A 16,266-nucleotide genomic window follows, 5' to 3' on the forward strand; every position below is an offset into this window, starting at 1 on the left:
GAGCACAGCAACATGTCTGTAATTTCCCTACATCTGATTTTCCCCTCCTCTGTTGATATTACTCTTGATGTGCAAAACCTGCTGAAAATATGTACAGTTCAGATGAGGGAGAACAGAATGGGGGAAGGTAGAATTTATTTCCAACTGTAGATAGTCATCGCTCTGCAAATTCAACTTTTTAGATGGAAATGTTTATCCACAATGCATAAACTGATATCTTGCCAAAGGCAGTCTTATCTCCATATGCAAAGCAGTCAAAAAAACCCACCCAATGATTGCATCTTGTGAGGGGATTGTCAGGGTTCTATTCTGACAAGTCTGTGTGTTTGTGTCTGTTTGCATATGTATGTCTATGCTCATTTAAAGTATTTTTCAAATATGAGCAAAATTATTTCCACTGAATCCTCAGTTAGTTTTGCTTTTCTAGGAAGATAGTGGACAGAGCTTTGCCATCTAGTTTCTGGGTGCAATTAATCTGTTGTGATACCATATCTGACACACTTGGGGGTAGGTCCTCACCTGATTCACTACTTGATTCTGGTGAGTCACTGGAGTTACTGCAGTACTTATAGATCAGCTTTAAATAAACTATAAAATGGCTCTTATTCCTTTCCTGAGAATTTCTGTACCATTGTTCCAGTCATCTTTCTTGTGGTCAGTATCACAGTCCTAAACCATGTACAGGTATTAAATATTTTTTAGAAGTTATAGAGTACCAGTTCTAGCTGGTACTTTCTGCATATCTATTAAATTCACAGAGATTTTCAAACAGTGTTGGGAATGAGGATCTGTTTTGATATATTTTGCTGTTCAGGCCTGCCTTGAATTATGATGTTTCTCTATTACAAGAGAAGGCTCTTCTAAAGTCTTGTCCTCATTTTTTATTAGAATATTTCATCATTGATTGTTCATCTAGATTTAGTATATTGCAGCAGAGAACAGAATTCAAACTTTTTATTGTGGGTGTCAAAACAAAATTGCTTCTTTTCTTGATTTTTTAATTACTGGGGGCAATTCCCTGTTAACTGTGAGTGAAATACCTTGACTTTTTTCTTACTAGGATTTAACAGGAAAATAATTTTTTTCCAGAGATTTTACAATGGAGGGATAGAATTTCTCTTCTGTCATTTTTATGAAAGTAAAATTCTAATACATACAGGAAAACAACATACTATTAATTAAGATAATAACATGGTTGTGAATATAGAGAAGTCATTAAAAATAAATAAAAGAGGTCAGTGAAAGAGGTAAAAAATTGTTGAATGTAAATATTAACTTCATTTTCTTTATTTAAAAAATAAACCACCTTAGATTATTGTGTCTGCTTCATTATCTTTGCCTCAGTGCTTGTAAGATCATAGGGATGGGTCTGAAGAAAGCTGCCCATGGGAGAGTAAGTGGAAGCAAATCAGGCTCTCACACTTGGAATTGGAGAACTCTTCACAAACAACAAGTGTGTTTACCAATGTGTGTGAATGAGAGAGTCTGATGTGTTTTGTGCTTGTGCAGTTCTTGTTTGCTGCCTCCCTCAGTGGCTTCTCCATTGCAGGAGGCTCTTGAGCAGCCAAACAGAAAGCAGCAGCAGCTTTGGAACCTCCCTTTGGAAACTCACCACTGCTCATAGCAGTGACATGTTTTCAGTTTTCTCATCCATCTCATTATGCTCCGGAAGTAACTGGGAAAATAAATAAAAGCACTGCTACTCTGTGTAAGGGAATCCCCATGACAATGGCATCTCACCAATCCCACCTGCTGTTTCTTGGGATAAGGAAGTTTGAAACATTCTAGAAAGCCATGCCAACTGTGAAAGGAGGCTCTTCAAAGATAAGCTAAAAGAAAATTTGTAGCTACAAAGATAAAAGAAGAAAAAATCCTAAAGCGAAAATGAAAAATACTGGTAGCTTCTTATTTTTACCTAGAAGAACCAGTTTCTTTATCAAATTAGAATATGTATTTGTGCTGTTAATGCACGCTGCTGTGTCAAACTGTCCCAGTCCAAAAGCTTTTTTGCCATTTCCCTTCCCCTGGAAGCCAACCTCTAGCATCCAAACATTCAGCAATACAGAGAGGAAAAGTAGAAAACCACTAATAAACCTGTGTGTCAGATTCCATACAGTTTGCATTTTCCCACAGGCCATCAAGGTAGGCCCATTTTCAATTTCTGTTTCAGAAAATGAGAGAATCCCATACATCCTGCTGAGCAGAAGGTCCTCCCGTGCCCCAGTGGAGTCAGAGCTGACAGCTCATCCTGCTGTTTTCCTGTGTTGCCTCCTCCCTGGAGTGAGTGTGCATGTCCTCCTAAAGCAGAACAGACACATGGCTCTCCCACTGGGGGTCTATTACCATACTGCCCTGTGTTGTCTTTGTTTCTGATGATGTTCTGTGCAGACTAGCACTGCCTACTGAGGAGGAAGGTGGGCTGTTCTGCACAGCACCTTTCCCATGGGATTGCCATCTTCACAAGTACAGTCTTACAGGGGGTGATATTCCCCTATTTCTAATTGGTTTTGGTTCTCACTTTTAATTGCTTGCAGCTTGATACTGCTTCATCTTCTGAAGTGTGCATAAAACAGAAAGTAAGCAGCTTTAGCCCTTTTTTTTCCCAGACAGATCTAAACCATTAATATTCTGTATAAATCTTGTAAGGTTAGTCACCAAGAGCCCCAGTCTATGTTTTATACCTCATTGCAGTATCTTCACCCTTTTTTTGGTAAAAGCCCTTTTATCTGTGTTATAGTAGATGTGCTGTAGTATTTATGTGTGTTTATGGGAGATTCTGATTCCTTTACAGATTTCTTTTCTCCCCTCCTTGCTTCTAAGCTATTGCATGCTTTCCTGAATTGTTTATCTTTTTTGGTTCTTTATCCTTTTCCTATGACATTCAAAGCCTTTTTCTTCTTGTATTTTTAGTATTTCAGCCCTCACTATAACTATGTTCTTACAGGACACCAAAGGTGAGATCAAATATGTTTCTGTGTTGAGCAGAATCTGCAAGTATTGGTGTCTGCTCTTGAGTGCTAATATTTTTTGGGGGGGGAGGAAGTTAGTAAAATGATTGCTACAGTGTTATCAAATCCATGATTGAAACTCAGCTTTAAGATGTGTGTTTGCTCATTTGATGTTTTCTTACATGTACTTGTAGATATGCAACTACCATTTGCACCAGTTATCATGTTGTATTTACTAAGTTCTCAAACGTGGCCTCTTATGCAGATTATGTATATACCTTTAGTAGGGCTTGTGCAATCATTTAAAATACTGACATATGAAATTAAACTTTTTTTCAAAATGTTTTTATTGTGATTCTGTCCTTGTTTTGTATTTTTTTTTTAATTTTTTTCTCATTCTCAACACAAACCTTTGATTATGGCTCTTTTGTTAGTTTTCATATACAAACTTTATTCTAGCCAATTCCCTGCTGCAGAATCTTAGTAAGCATCAGTCTGATCTGGGATGTCCCACACTGTACTTCACAATTGTCTTCAAATCTTTCTTTGATGCTTATAAATCCTGTGGTACTGTTACTCATAAACAGCTATGAAGTACCCTGTCTTCCTTGACTGTGAATGAATCCCAGTCCCTTTATTCTTAATTTTATGTTGCTACAGCTGTGTGCTTCTTTTTTACTTAAATATATGTGTAGATGTATGTTGGTCTCCCTTTATATAGAGGAAAAGCAAGAACTGAAGTTACTTCTACATCATAAAGCTTTATTGTTCTCTAAAGTTTGTGGGTATTAGGCAATGCTCATTAAAATCCTAGGACATTGTGTCAAATAACCTTGCTAAAATTCACTCTCTCTACAGCATCTCATTCAGTTGGCAGTTAATCTGTTTAAGAACAAAACTGAATTGTTTGCAATACTTTGCTGTTGGAAAACTTGTGGTTGTTTCTCATCCTATTTTATAAGTGCTTGTTCTTTTCTCTTCATTTTGGTTTGGGGCTTTTTTAAATTTGCTCTAATATTTTTTATTTTTAGGGATCAAATCTATTTGGACTAGTCTATAAATTCCCAGGTTCTTAATTGGTCTTGCATTTTATAAAGATAGGTACCATGTCTGCCCTCTTCCAGCCCTCTGGGATTCTCATCCTCGTTCAGTTCACAGTAATGGTGTAAAGATTGCTTCAGGAGCTTACTTAGTGTGGGGTGAGTTCCATCCCCTGCTCTGGGCTGGCCTGGTCCTTTTGTCCTTATGATTCTTCTGGTTGAGTAGTAGTGCTACATAATTTATTGTTCTTACAAATACACTCTTTTGATTCAAGTCTCCTTGGGTCGTGGAGATCTCCTTAAGGCAGTTACATTATGTCCCTGATACCACAGTGTCTTTCCACCACATCAGGTTAGTTTTTGAGGAATTTTCCTTTCTAGCAGATTTCACCCTTGCTTGGCTGTGGTTATCTCAGCAACCATGTTTTGTAAAACTGTGCCACAGTGTTCCTCCTGATGCTGTCTCCAGTGCTGTGCTTTTGCCTCTGGTGATAATTGAATGAATCCCCACACAGTGGAGAAATCTGAGTCTGCAGCACATAATGCAGGGCGGCAGAAAATGGTTTGCAGAAGGAAACAGGAGGTGCTGACGAGCCAAAATCTGCACTGCTATTATTAGGAGTTACTGAGGACTGGTTTGGGTTGGAAGGGACCTCAAAGATCATCTAATTCTGTGCTCCCTGCCATAGATGGGGGACACATCCCACCACACCAGGTTGCTGAATGCCCCATCCAACCCGGCCTTGAACACTGCCAGGGATGGGGCATCCACAACTTCTCTGGGCAACCTCTTACAGTGTCTCATCACCCTCACAGTAAAGAATTAAAAACTACCTAACTAGTCCTGGTTTACACTAGGTATGTGCAAAAGAAGACGGTGAAAAAATGTTGATGGTATTTCTCATTGTCTTGATATAAGAATAGAGATAGATTTAAAAATTTATTTGATTGACAGCACGAAAGGAAAAAAATTGCACTTTGTCCTATGAAGTATAATTGAAACATGGAACTCATTCTTTCAAGATACTACAGATATGTTAAAATGTCATTAGGTGAGGTCGTATAGATCAGATTTATTGATTACTAAGAAAAATTATATTCCAGGCATGATTTTGCCTGTGGTTCCTCCACAGCTATAAATCCCTCCCTACTGCAGAGGGATTGCTCCATGCCCAGCTGTTTCCTTCTGATACTCTGCTGCCGAGCAATGGAAGTGTGGCAGTGTGCCATAATGCTTTCCTCTGGTCATGGGTTGGAGTACTGTTGCCTTGTATGAAACCTGGATGAAAGGGAGCCAGATCTGGTCCCTGGTGGATGGCCACACCCATCTGAGGTATCAGAACTGGCTGCAGCACTGCAGTCGGGCACCTCTTGGGCTTTCCAGAGAGGCTTGGAAACACCAAACTCCAAAGTCAGTTTGTAACACGTTTCCACCCAAATTCATCTGTTTGCTGTGTGACAGAAGCAATTCAAATTTCCTTAATAGGAGCCATTTTTATGGTAGGGGTGATCTGTCTGCTTAGGAAGCACCAGTTTTATTCTTCTCAATTCAGAGGAGCTGAGATAAAAGGATTATATTCCAGGAAACTGGTAATTTGTTTACTGATCTATTTGGTGTTTAGAAAGGGTGAACATGTAGGTGAATATATTTTTTCTGTTAAATGATTCTATGCTGCTTTGAAGAGGTCTTCTATGAATAGCTACCGCTTCATTTATGCCTCCACTGAAACTTTGCAAAAGCAGCTTCAATATGCATTGTGTCCATGGTGTTGTACATGTAATAGACAAAAAACTTTAAGTGCTTAGACATTATTTCCACATTTGAATTGTGTCCTAATAGGCCTGTAGAATGTTTTCATTGCTTTCCCTCCACCCCTACTGCCCAATTAATGTACAGTTGTTAGTGGTGACATTGTGCATACTCTGGTATTCCTTATAGTGCAGAAGAGCTTTTGGCATGCTATAGGAAGAAAAGCATAGTCTCCTTTTGGTTTAAATGAACATCAATACCTCAAAGAGGGCAAACACAGCATGTTGATGCTGAAGCCATGCTGCCTTCAAAACATTATTTTAATATGTTTAGAACTCTTTAGTTCCAAAAGAATTTCCTGCAGTCTTACAGCTATTCTTTGACTCTGTTCAGGAGGACCATTAGCTTTGATTGTGATGCCACTGTCATTTCTCATAAATATTTTTCCCAATTAAAAGATAAAAAGACATCAATATTACATAGCTGTAGTAACTTCTCATAATCAATAATACCATTAGGCTATATAAACTTACTTACTGTAGCCTATAATGACATTACAGTGATGTAAGCAGGGTCTTTTACAGCAAGCCAACCATAAACTACAGAAAATGGTTTTGATTCTGAATTCAAAATCCTGCCCCAACTGATGGTAAATTTTATCCTTTGAAGTGACATAGGAAAAATACTATTTCAGTGTTATTTATCAGGTTAATGCAATTGTTTTTATTTTCTCATAGTGTTGATTCCCAGATATATTAATTATGGAAAGTGCTTTTGTCTTGCCTTCCAGATGTATTCTAAGTCCACATGACAATCCATCCCAGGTTACTGTTATTTAGCCAACTGTGTATGCAAATGTACTATTCTATATATTTATTCCATGTGCTTTGATGTTGTTTTCTTTGTTTCAGCTTTCCCTCAACAAATCTGTTCAGAAATAGGCCTCCTTCAAACAGGTCTGGGACACAGTAAACAGTAATCAGAAATCCATAAATTTGCCTTTTACTGTAATTGTTTCATGTTCCCAGTCCTCCTGAGTTTACTTTGCTTGTGCGTTTCTCAGAGTCACAAATTTGATTATTCTACTACAGTGATTTACTCTAAGAAAATTAATATAATCTCTTCAAAATGCTCAGCTGTGAGCTGTAACTCCCTGAACTGCTGTTTTACTTTCCAAGTGCATTTCCCTAGTTATTCCATGTGGAAGTCATCTCACAGTGAAGTGTCATTTTCCCAGCAGATTGATGGCATAGAGTAATAAATGCAAATAATATATATTTTTAAGACTTGTAACAATCACAGAATGCTACCTCATTTATGAGAAATTTTCAAATAGTAGCTTTGGAATATAAACATTAAATACTGAGTGTGAGGTGTTGTGTGTCAAAAGGGTTCAGATCTATGTAACCTGCTAATGGAATCTCCTAAATAGGAACTCAGTAACTTTGTGGATAGCTTTTTGGATCATAAATTCAATAATGAAGATGTAGGAAAAGTATAAGAGAGATACTCACTGCATCAGAGAATAATTCCAAATTTTAATGAAAAGTACAGCTGTGTTGCTTCCCTTTCTGTAATTGCAAAAGACAAACAGCAGGCTGAAAATGTACACTTGATGCCTCAGGTTTTAGCTTTTCAGATTCATTGCTGCTTCAGTGTGTAGTTCTGAGCTTCATAGTAGGAGGTGGTAAACTCTCTTCACAGAGTAGGTACACAAAACAATTCCTTCTCTTGCTGGGGACCAAGGACAAATGATCCAAATTTCAGGCCCAAGAGAATAAAAAACATGGACTGAAGAGAGAAAACAAGAAGGATGGGACTTCGTGAGCTAAAGCTGTAATTGGACAATTGATTCCAATATGTAAATTTACCAGAACTTATAAAAGTGTGAGGCCCCATGACTGGTTGTCCATTTTTGTGACCATTTTGGTTCATCTTGGGTGTAGCCCTGGCTGGGCCCTTGTGCTGCCCAAGATGTATCCATTGAGGCCTTCTAATAAATACCTACTTTATTCTTTAACTCCATCTAGCTCTGTTCTAGGTCAGCCTTCACAAGGCATCGTACTTATTTTACTGCATATACTTCATCAAATAATTAATGAATGCCTTTAAACTGCTTTAAAGAGCAGGTGTTTCAAATATTAATTTGTAATTCTTTCAAATATTGTATTTTTGATCACAAGCTTACCTCAATAATTTGATTACAGTATTCGCAATTTGTATGCACTCAGTTTTTTGAACATATGCATGTGGAGGGTTCTTTACCCAACTCTTTGTAAAAACTCTGAATCATGATTTCCAGAGTGATAAAAATTCTGCAAGGGAGAAAATTTCTTACAAATGGTAAATATACACATGGGTACAAACACACAGATGTATTTTTTCCATGTCTAAAGGACACGTTTATGCAGAAAAATACACTGTCTTCATTTTTCTTGGATTGAGTTTAAGCATCTTTATATTAATTTGATTTCTGTTACTAAGAAAAAAGTGAATATGTAGAAGTGAGAACACAGATGTCAAAGGGTGAATGTTATTTATAGTAGGAGGTACTGAGTTCTCATCACGTTGTTATCCTGTGTGAATGTAGATATTTTGAAGATGGTTAAGGTGATAAATTTATACAGGGTTATATTTTGCTGAATGTTGCCTTCAAATGTGAATTGACAAAACAAATATGTAGCTTAGCTAGAAAAACAATGTATTTGTTCTCACCAGGTCTGAAATGGAGACTCTCAGGAGGAGTTTCAGAAGACTCTGTTCTCTGGAAGAGGAAGTCAAAAGTATAAAAAGTTTTTATTTGTTTAAACCAAGTAGAAGAAAAGAGTTGTCATTTACCACATGGTTGAAGGTTTTAGTTGCTGTACAAAACTCTTTTACCACACCTTAGTTTTGGACTGCTGTGCCAACAGGTTTCTCACCACTATTATTGATACAGTAAGAGGCAAAGAAATTCTGGATCTGAAGTTTTGACCAGCTCTAAGAGTCAGGACAGCGCCCTCTGAATAATCACGTCTGACTAAAGAGTAAAATAAAAATTAGGTTAGACTGGTTCTGCAGTCTAGAACACCACCTTACAGATTTGTCCTTGTACATTTGTCCTTTGCTGCAGAGATTTGGAGAACAGCTGATACAGGTGTAAGAATTGGCATGAGCAAGCACCACCAAACCATGCCACGTGTGTTTGTTTCAAGGTTGCTTTACTGTAGGCAGTGACAGTGATGGTATAATAGATGTTCTCTAAGCTCCTGCCTGAGCTTGGTGAGAAATCTGTTGGCACTTGCAATCACTAGGAAGCAGCTGGTCCTTTTGTCTCCCTCTTTGTCATCCTGAAGAGCTGAACCTGACTTCTGATGTTGCGCTGCTTCATCATTTTGCGACAAAATTCATTTTTTTCCCAAGTAGGTTGTATTTCGTGTATCTTACTCCCTTTTCTTACCTAGTGTACTCCTCTTGTCAGCATGTCACAGTATTTACCCAGTTTAGTTTTTATTTCCACCGTTCTTGAGGAGACATGTTTCTGCCACGCATGATTCCTAGTCCATGCTGCTTCTAGCACGAGTAGCCTCTGAGTTCATGTTATGTAGCTCTTTCAGGCACCTACATGTGCCTACAGGACAAAATTTGTGGCACTAGGCTACAGATTGTGTCAGTTGCGTCTCGCTGCCCTTGATGCCAAAGAGAAGCTCTAGGCTAGATGGACTTACTTCTTTTGTCAGCCTTGAACTGCTGCCTTTTCAAGCCTGTACAGCATGGCAGTTGAGGGAAACAGGAGGTATTGGGTGAGACTTAGAAAAAAGAACAATGATACTGTGCAAGCTAAAGTAGGGAACACTGAAAATAGGTCAAAGTAAGACAAAAGGGAGAAAGGGCTGTTAGGTAACTGATGTCTGCATCCTTTGCAGATCTAGATTAAGCTATCATTAATAACTTGCATGCTGAGCATTTAAATTATGTTTGCAATTGAGATGTCCTGAAAACTAATATGCTTTGTGTGTTAGTATTCTTGGGAAAAGAAATACTGAAATGTTTATTATTCCCAGTTTGCAGGGTCCAAGAAAATGCAAGAATTGACCATTCAAGTTGAGAACAAAATAATTATAGGCCTGCTTCGAGGCCCTGTTTGAGTGATTTGCATGAATGTCCATGTTGGAGTCATACTGAAATTAAGATTTGAGCGTTGCTACAATTTTGCTGTTTCATGGCATAAAAGCAAATGCTAAATGAACTTTCACTGCACATACCTGCATCTTGTCAGGGTATGTTAATGCAGAATGATTACTGCTAAGCTTTTCACTCTCCACCTTTTGTTTATGTCTGTTCTGGGAATGTTAAAGCAATTGATAATTTTGCTGCTGTGTACTGTTTTTGTAGATAGGTTGCTCAGCTGCATCAGATATTTATTAAATAATACAGTGGTTGTTTAATTTGAAAAATTTTAAGCTGTTATGTTAGCCACATAAATTGTACCTTGATGCACTTGAGTTCATGAATAATTAGGTACTGTAGGAGATGCCTGAAAATGTGGGTGAGCAGTCTGTGTTGTTCCTTTAAACATACACAGCTTGAAAAGCAGATGGAATTGTGTTCTCATGATGTTTAAGGACTTTTAGAGCACTGCATATCACCAGCATCTGGAGACCAATTACTGAAGAGTCTCCATAGGGGTCCTGCCTCAGGGTTTTTAGTTGGATGAATAATATATAAACTCTATAGTTTCCCACAGAGAGCAACTGGAGCAGTATCAGAAGGAAATAAGCCTTTTAGGAGTTCAGCTAAAAATGAAACAGCACAGGATTTAAAATGAAGCAGTTTTGCTTTTACATGCAAAGTTGAGTATTGTGTTTTAGTCACATGAATTCTGATTTTTTTTTTTTTAGCCTTTATCATTTTGGAATCTTGCTTTTTCTAATTTTAGTACACATCTATTTGAAAGCTGTAGCAAAACACTGTAAGGCTTATGCAATTACTTCAAGAACTAAATTCCCTTTTGAACAAGCAGTGGAAATTAATATATACATAATTCATTTTACAATACAGGTTAGCATTATTGTACTCAAACCATAATCAGATTTTATCTTACCTGTTATTGTGTCTGACTCTAGGTTTCCTCAGTTTGCTTTTTGCAACTAGAAATAATTGCAAAATGGCATATTTACTACTATTCAAAACCCTCTTTCAACTCATTATATATTCCTTAAAATTCTTATCCTTGTCCTCTGCTTAAATTTAATTGAAAGCAGAATAAATAATTGAAAAGGAAATAAAAATATCTGAATGGAGATACTTGGATCTGAGAAAGAATTTTTATTAAATATATTAGAAATTCTTCTCCACTGGTTTGTTTCAATACAGATACCAGTCAAAATTCACTAAGTGGGCACGTTAGGGCTGAAGAATACATTACCTGAAGAACACTACTGAGACCTAGGCAGAGGAAAACAAACAAGAGTATAGCTTTTATTAAAACAACCAAAAGGGCCCCGTACCAACCAACTAGAAAAAAACCCAGTGTTATCATTGGTGCTGTGATTGTTTTAGTTAGCACTTCCACCAGATATTTTTGGTAAATCTGAAAGCTCAGTGCCCTGAATTTCTAACTGTGGTAGTAATCTTCATGAGACTCATGTTCCTACCAACTTCAGCATAACCCTTCAGCTGAATATGCAGCTGAATGACAGAATGGGTCAGGTTGGGAGGGAGCACTGGAGGTCATCTGGTCCAGCCTCTCTGCTACAGCAGGGTCATTCTAGAGTGCATGGCACAGGATTGTGTCCAAATGGCTTTCAAATATCTCCAGTGAGGGAGACTCCATGACCTCTTGGAGCAATCTGTTCTGATGCTCATACCCTCACAATAAAGACGTTTTTTTCAGGTATTCAGGTGGAACTTCTGTGCATGGATTTCTGCCCACTGCCTCTTGTCCTTTAGCTTTAGACCAAGCACAGTCTGGCCCCATCCTCTTGGCATCCTCCCTTCAGATACTTACAGACATTTGAGTTTTCTCCAGGCTAAAAAGGGCCAGATCCCTCAGTCTTTTCCCATATGTGAGGAAATAAACTGGAGCATTCGCAGGCTTGATCATGACACCAAAATCTCCTATATGAAATCAAAATTGAAAGGAAAAAGGTAGGAGTAGAATCTTGTTCTGGGAGGAAAGGATCAGGATGTATTTGGGAGCTATGTGTTTTATTAAGTTGATCAATTTGATATTTAGAGTTTCAGAAAAATAAATACAGCTTGCCTTCCAAAGGAATAGAAAGTGCTTCATTATTAAAAATAATTATTGGCATGCAGTAGAGTGCTAGAGCCACAATAAAATCAGATTATAGTTGTGTCTGATTACATATCAAACTGTATTCAAGGCATGTAAATTATCCTGCTTTTTTTCCATGAGAAACAACCCATATTGTAAAAAGGGAATCAAAAGCAGCTACCAGGACTAAGTGTTAGGCTAAACTGAACCTGGTTAAAATCAGAATTCAGGTTGCATTTTAATGAGATTAAAACAGTCTCTTGGCTTTGACTGTTCCCAAATCTGTATACTTGTATGAGTAGACTTGAATTGCTCATGTGCATCATTGCTACCTAGGGCTGCTACTCTGTTTCTGGTGATGTTTGAAAAAGCAATTCACCCTCTCCTCAGTTCCCTGTCCTAATTTACAGTCTCTGTTTTCAGTCATGAGCATTGTATCTAATCTGAGTGGTACCCAATCATCCTTGGTCTGGTCCTAGTTGGTGCACTGGGCTGTTGCTTCTTTGTGAAAGCTGTCTCCAGGTAATTGACCTTGAAATGTAATGTCCAATGCTAATCTTTGTGCTTCCAAGTTTCCTGGGAGAGTTTAAAGGGCGTTGGTCACAGCAGTGGAAATGAAAATAGATTTAGACTGCATAGGGTAGCAGGGGAAAAAATGATGGTGTATGTTGGAGGAGAGGAGTGTAAAATGGTGATAAAGAGAGAAGGCTTCCAGGTATCACCTCTGAAAAAATTTATTTTTATTTAAATTCATGCTTCCATTATAAAGATAGCCTAAGGAGTATAGTTCAGTCTCTGATTTTTTATTTTTTTTTTATCTTGTCTGTTTCTCAGCTCTTAGTTCTGAGTGTCCAATATTGGTTGCTATCTGAGCTATGGAAACCATTAAGAACTGGCCAGGATGTCTAAGATTGCTCGGGAAAAATGAATGGACCAACAAAGTCATGGCAAAGTCAATTAAGATACCATAGCTGTCACTAGGAGGGACTAAAAGCAAGTCAAGGAGGGAATTTTGGGGGTGCTGATGTTGTGTTGTTTTTGGGTTGTGTTTTGTTGATTTTATTGTAACTGAGAAAACGGAAGACTTTAGAATAACCCAAACATGATTTATGTGGAAATAGCAGATCTTGGTAATTTCTAATATGCTTCCAGAGCATGCAGGTGACCTGAAGTGAAATCCCTGAGAGCGCAGAAGTATGTGATTGAGGTACAAACTGTCTCTGTGATGTCACTCCTGAGCCTGCAATCTCCAGTGATACTGCCACAAAGCAATGCAACATCTTAGGAGCATTTCAGCTTCTACGGATGCTGTAGAAGAATACAGAGAGAATGCAAATGATCCCCATAAAATAATCACTATTCAGTATCTGTGCAGAGTGCTGGCTCAGATCAGGCCAGGAGTGGGGGAGCTGCTGGTTTCTGCTGCCTGCATGCAGGGGCTTAGCACTCCCTCTCTGGGAGGATTGTACCTAAGAAGTTTCATTTCCTTATCCATTGGTCAACCTCAGGGATTGGGGCTGAATGTGCCACTTTTCTTCTGAGCAATTTAATAGCGAGATGAAAGCTTTGTGGGCTCAGCATAGCAAGTCCATAAAATGAGAAGTGTGTAAAAATAGTCAGTAATAAGGCATGTTTGATCCCTCAAGGCATCAGGCATAGGTCTCCTAAGCTGCTGGAATGAATCCCTCCACTCTTTGCTATAATACAGTTAGGTCTCTTGCAGTGACTGTTGGACTGGATTCAGCTACATGTGGGAATGGAAATGCAGGCACCAAAATAAAAGTACACAATAAAAAGATAGGACACATCATTTTGAATGCCTTTTTTTCTACTTATGCTGGCACTTTTACAGTGCCACTGCAATTCCTGGGGAGACAAAAGTATACCTGGTTTAGATGTCATCTCAGTAGCTGTTTCTGCTCCCTGCCCTTCCCTCTGTGACACCTGGCTTACAACAACTTTGCACAGCAGTTGAATAGAAAAGATCTAAGCTTAGCTGCTGCAACTTCATGTGCTCTTTTTAGGATCAGATAAACTTGAGAAACTATCAATTAAACATAGTTCTTACCCTAATTTGTTGATTTGGATTGCTTTGTTGTCTCTCAGTTTCTGCGTATTTGAAATGCATTTTCTGTGTTTTGCAGAAAATCATACCTTAGCAAGTTTCTTTTCTCTAAAGCTGTATTTGACTCAACTAATAAAACTATTAGTTAAGTTACAAAAGCAAAAGCTTTTCTAGTTGTAGGAAAAATTGAAGAAATAGGATTTGATTTCAGTTATGGACTTTATAGCATTGAAAATGACAAAAACTACTTCTTTATTTGCAAATTAAACAACTTCACTAACGGACCCTTTTGGAGAAAGTAGGTATCAATACTGGAGAAATTCTTCTTATCTTTTTTTTTTCTTTTTTTTTCCTTTTTTATTTTAGGGAAACATGATTTAGTGTATTCCAGTAAGTTGAGAGATGTTTTGCTGCATGTTCTGGCTCTCAGCCTCTGGAGAGCTTACTTTCTCAGCAGCCTGTAGTGATAAGCAGAGCTGTCAAGACTCTGATTTTCATCTCCTTTCAGCTTCACTCTGCATACAAAGTTTCACAAAACATTAAAAACTTGTTTCCTCTGGTATTTCTCAACATTTCTTCAACATGTCTGCACACATTTCAAAAAGATACTACTTTCTCAAATCCCTCTCTAAACTGGGTCTTTTAGGACTGCTTTTGAGCTATCTCTAATGCTAAAAGTTTAAAATGCAAAGGCAATCAGTAAATACTAATCTCAATGGATGTTGTATGGTTGTTTTTTTTTAAAGAACTGCATGATTAAGTTCTTTTTTCTGTTATGCATGCAAGAGGAATTTTTGAGTAAAAGAATTTGTATTTACATGGATATGTATATAAACCACAATTTAGATTAGATAATAAGAATGAATTTTCTGCTGAAAAGGTTGCCAAGCAGTGGAACAGGTTGTCCAGGGAAATGGTTGAGTCACCATCCCTGGAGGAATTTAAAAGCCATTTTGATGTGGCACTTCTTGGTGGACTTATCATTGCAGGGTTGGATTCAATGATCTTAGAGCTCTTTTCCAACGTAAATGATTCTTTAATCCTATTTTGTCATCTTTTGTAGTGGACATACGATAGAACTAAGGATCATATCTTTGCTTTTCATAGCATCAACTGTTATGTTCTACTAGAAATGACAGGTTGCTTGAAAAACTTGTTCAGCAAATTTTTAATGACAAATTAATTATTTTATTAAATATGCTGTAGTTCTTCATTATTAAGGTCTCTAGCTTTTTTAAGCTGGTTTAGCATCTTAAAGAGATAAGAGTCTCAGCTGCCATATGGTAGCATATGCATGATTGTACTCCATAGTCATGCAGTGTTTACAAAATGCAGTGTTTTATTAAAATTATCTATTAAATTATTTTTTCTTTTCCGCCTATTGTTATGCCAAGAGATGTTTAGTCAAAAGCTGTCATCTTCCCAGCAAGCTAGCTCCTTTGTCTGATTTATTCTTTGTCACATGAACACAGCACTGTGACAGCTCAGCCATTTCCCAGGAGGTGAGCTGTGATGTTTCATGCAATTGTACACTTCTCTCCTTATTTTTGGTACCATATTAATACAGAGTGGACTCAGAAGCAAAACTTTTCTTTGACCAGAGATCGGCTCCTTTGATAAAGAAATTACCTTTTTTTTTTTTTTTTTTTTTTTTACAGTCTACCACAGTGTGGCAGTAGTTCTTTTTGATTCTGTGTGCTGCTCCTGCCCTCTGTTGCAAAGCTTAGGTATTTGCTATGTGAAATCCATCTCAAAATTTTCAACAAATTCCAACTCTTGTGCCACTGATTGTCATGAGATTCCAGGAGCATTATGGAGATGTGATCTTTTAGCATCCAGAGTACTTTCCTCCTTCCCTTTGAAAGGGTATTCAGTGCCAAATGTTCTTATTTATTAAATGGGAAACCATGACTGAGATATCTCTGCCAGGATTTTCTTGGGACACATCCCCTTGAAGTCCTACTGGCAGTCATTAGTTTCTGGTTTCAGGTGCACCCTTCTATATTCTTCCTTCAGGCTCTTTGTCATTGTTTCCCTCATTTCATCATTCTGTCTTGGTGGTGGTAACAATGGTCATGCCATATCTCACTCCACCAGCTGATTCATCTTCCCTTTTTTATTTACTTGATGACCTCTAGATGCAGTATCCTGTTTTAAGGATATTGGTGGAAGTAAGGAGACTATTTTGTCAGCAGCCAGGAAGACAA

At 37.8% G+C, this 16,266-nt stretch overlaps 1 protein-coding gene across 1 annotated transcript in view; it reads left to right on the forward strand.

Annotated features, from left to right (window-relative positions):
- Nucleotides 1-16,266, forward strand: part of GALNTL6 (polypeptide N-acetylgalactosaminyltransferase like 6) — a 427,616-nt gene that overhangs the window by 246,071 nt on the left and 165,279 nt on the right. The gene's annotated exons all lie outside the window — the stretch shown is intronic.

This window comes from Serinus canaria, chromosome 4 (genome assembly GCF_022539315.1).
Source record: "Serinus canaria isolate serCan28SL12 chromosome 4, serCan2020, whole genome shotgun sequence".
NCBI lineage: Eukaryota > Metazoa > Chordata > Aves > Passeriformes > Fringillidae > Serinus > Serinus canaria.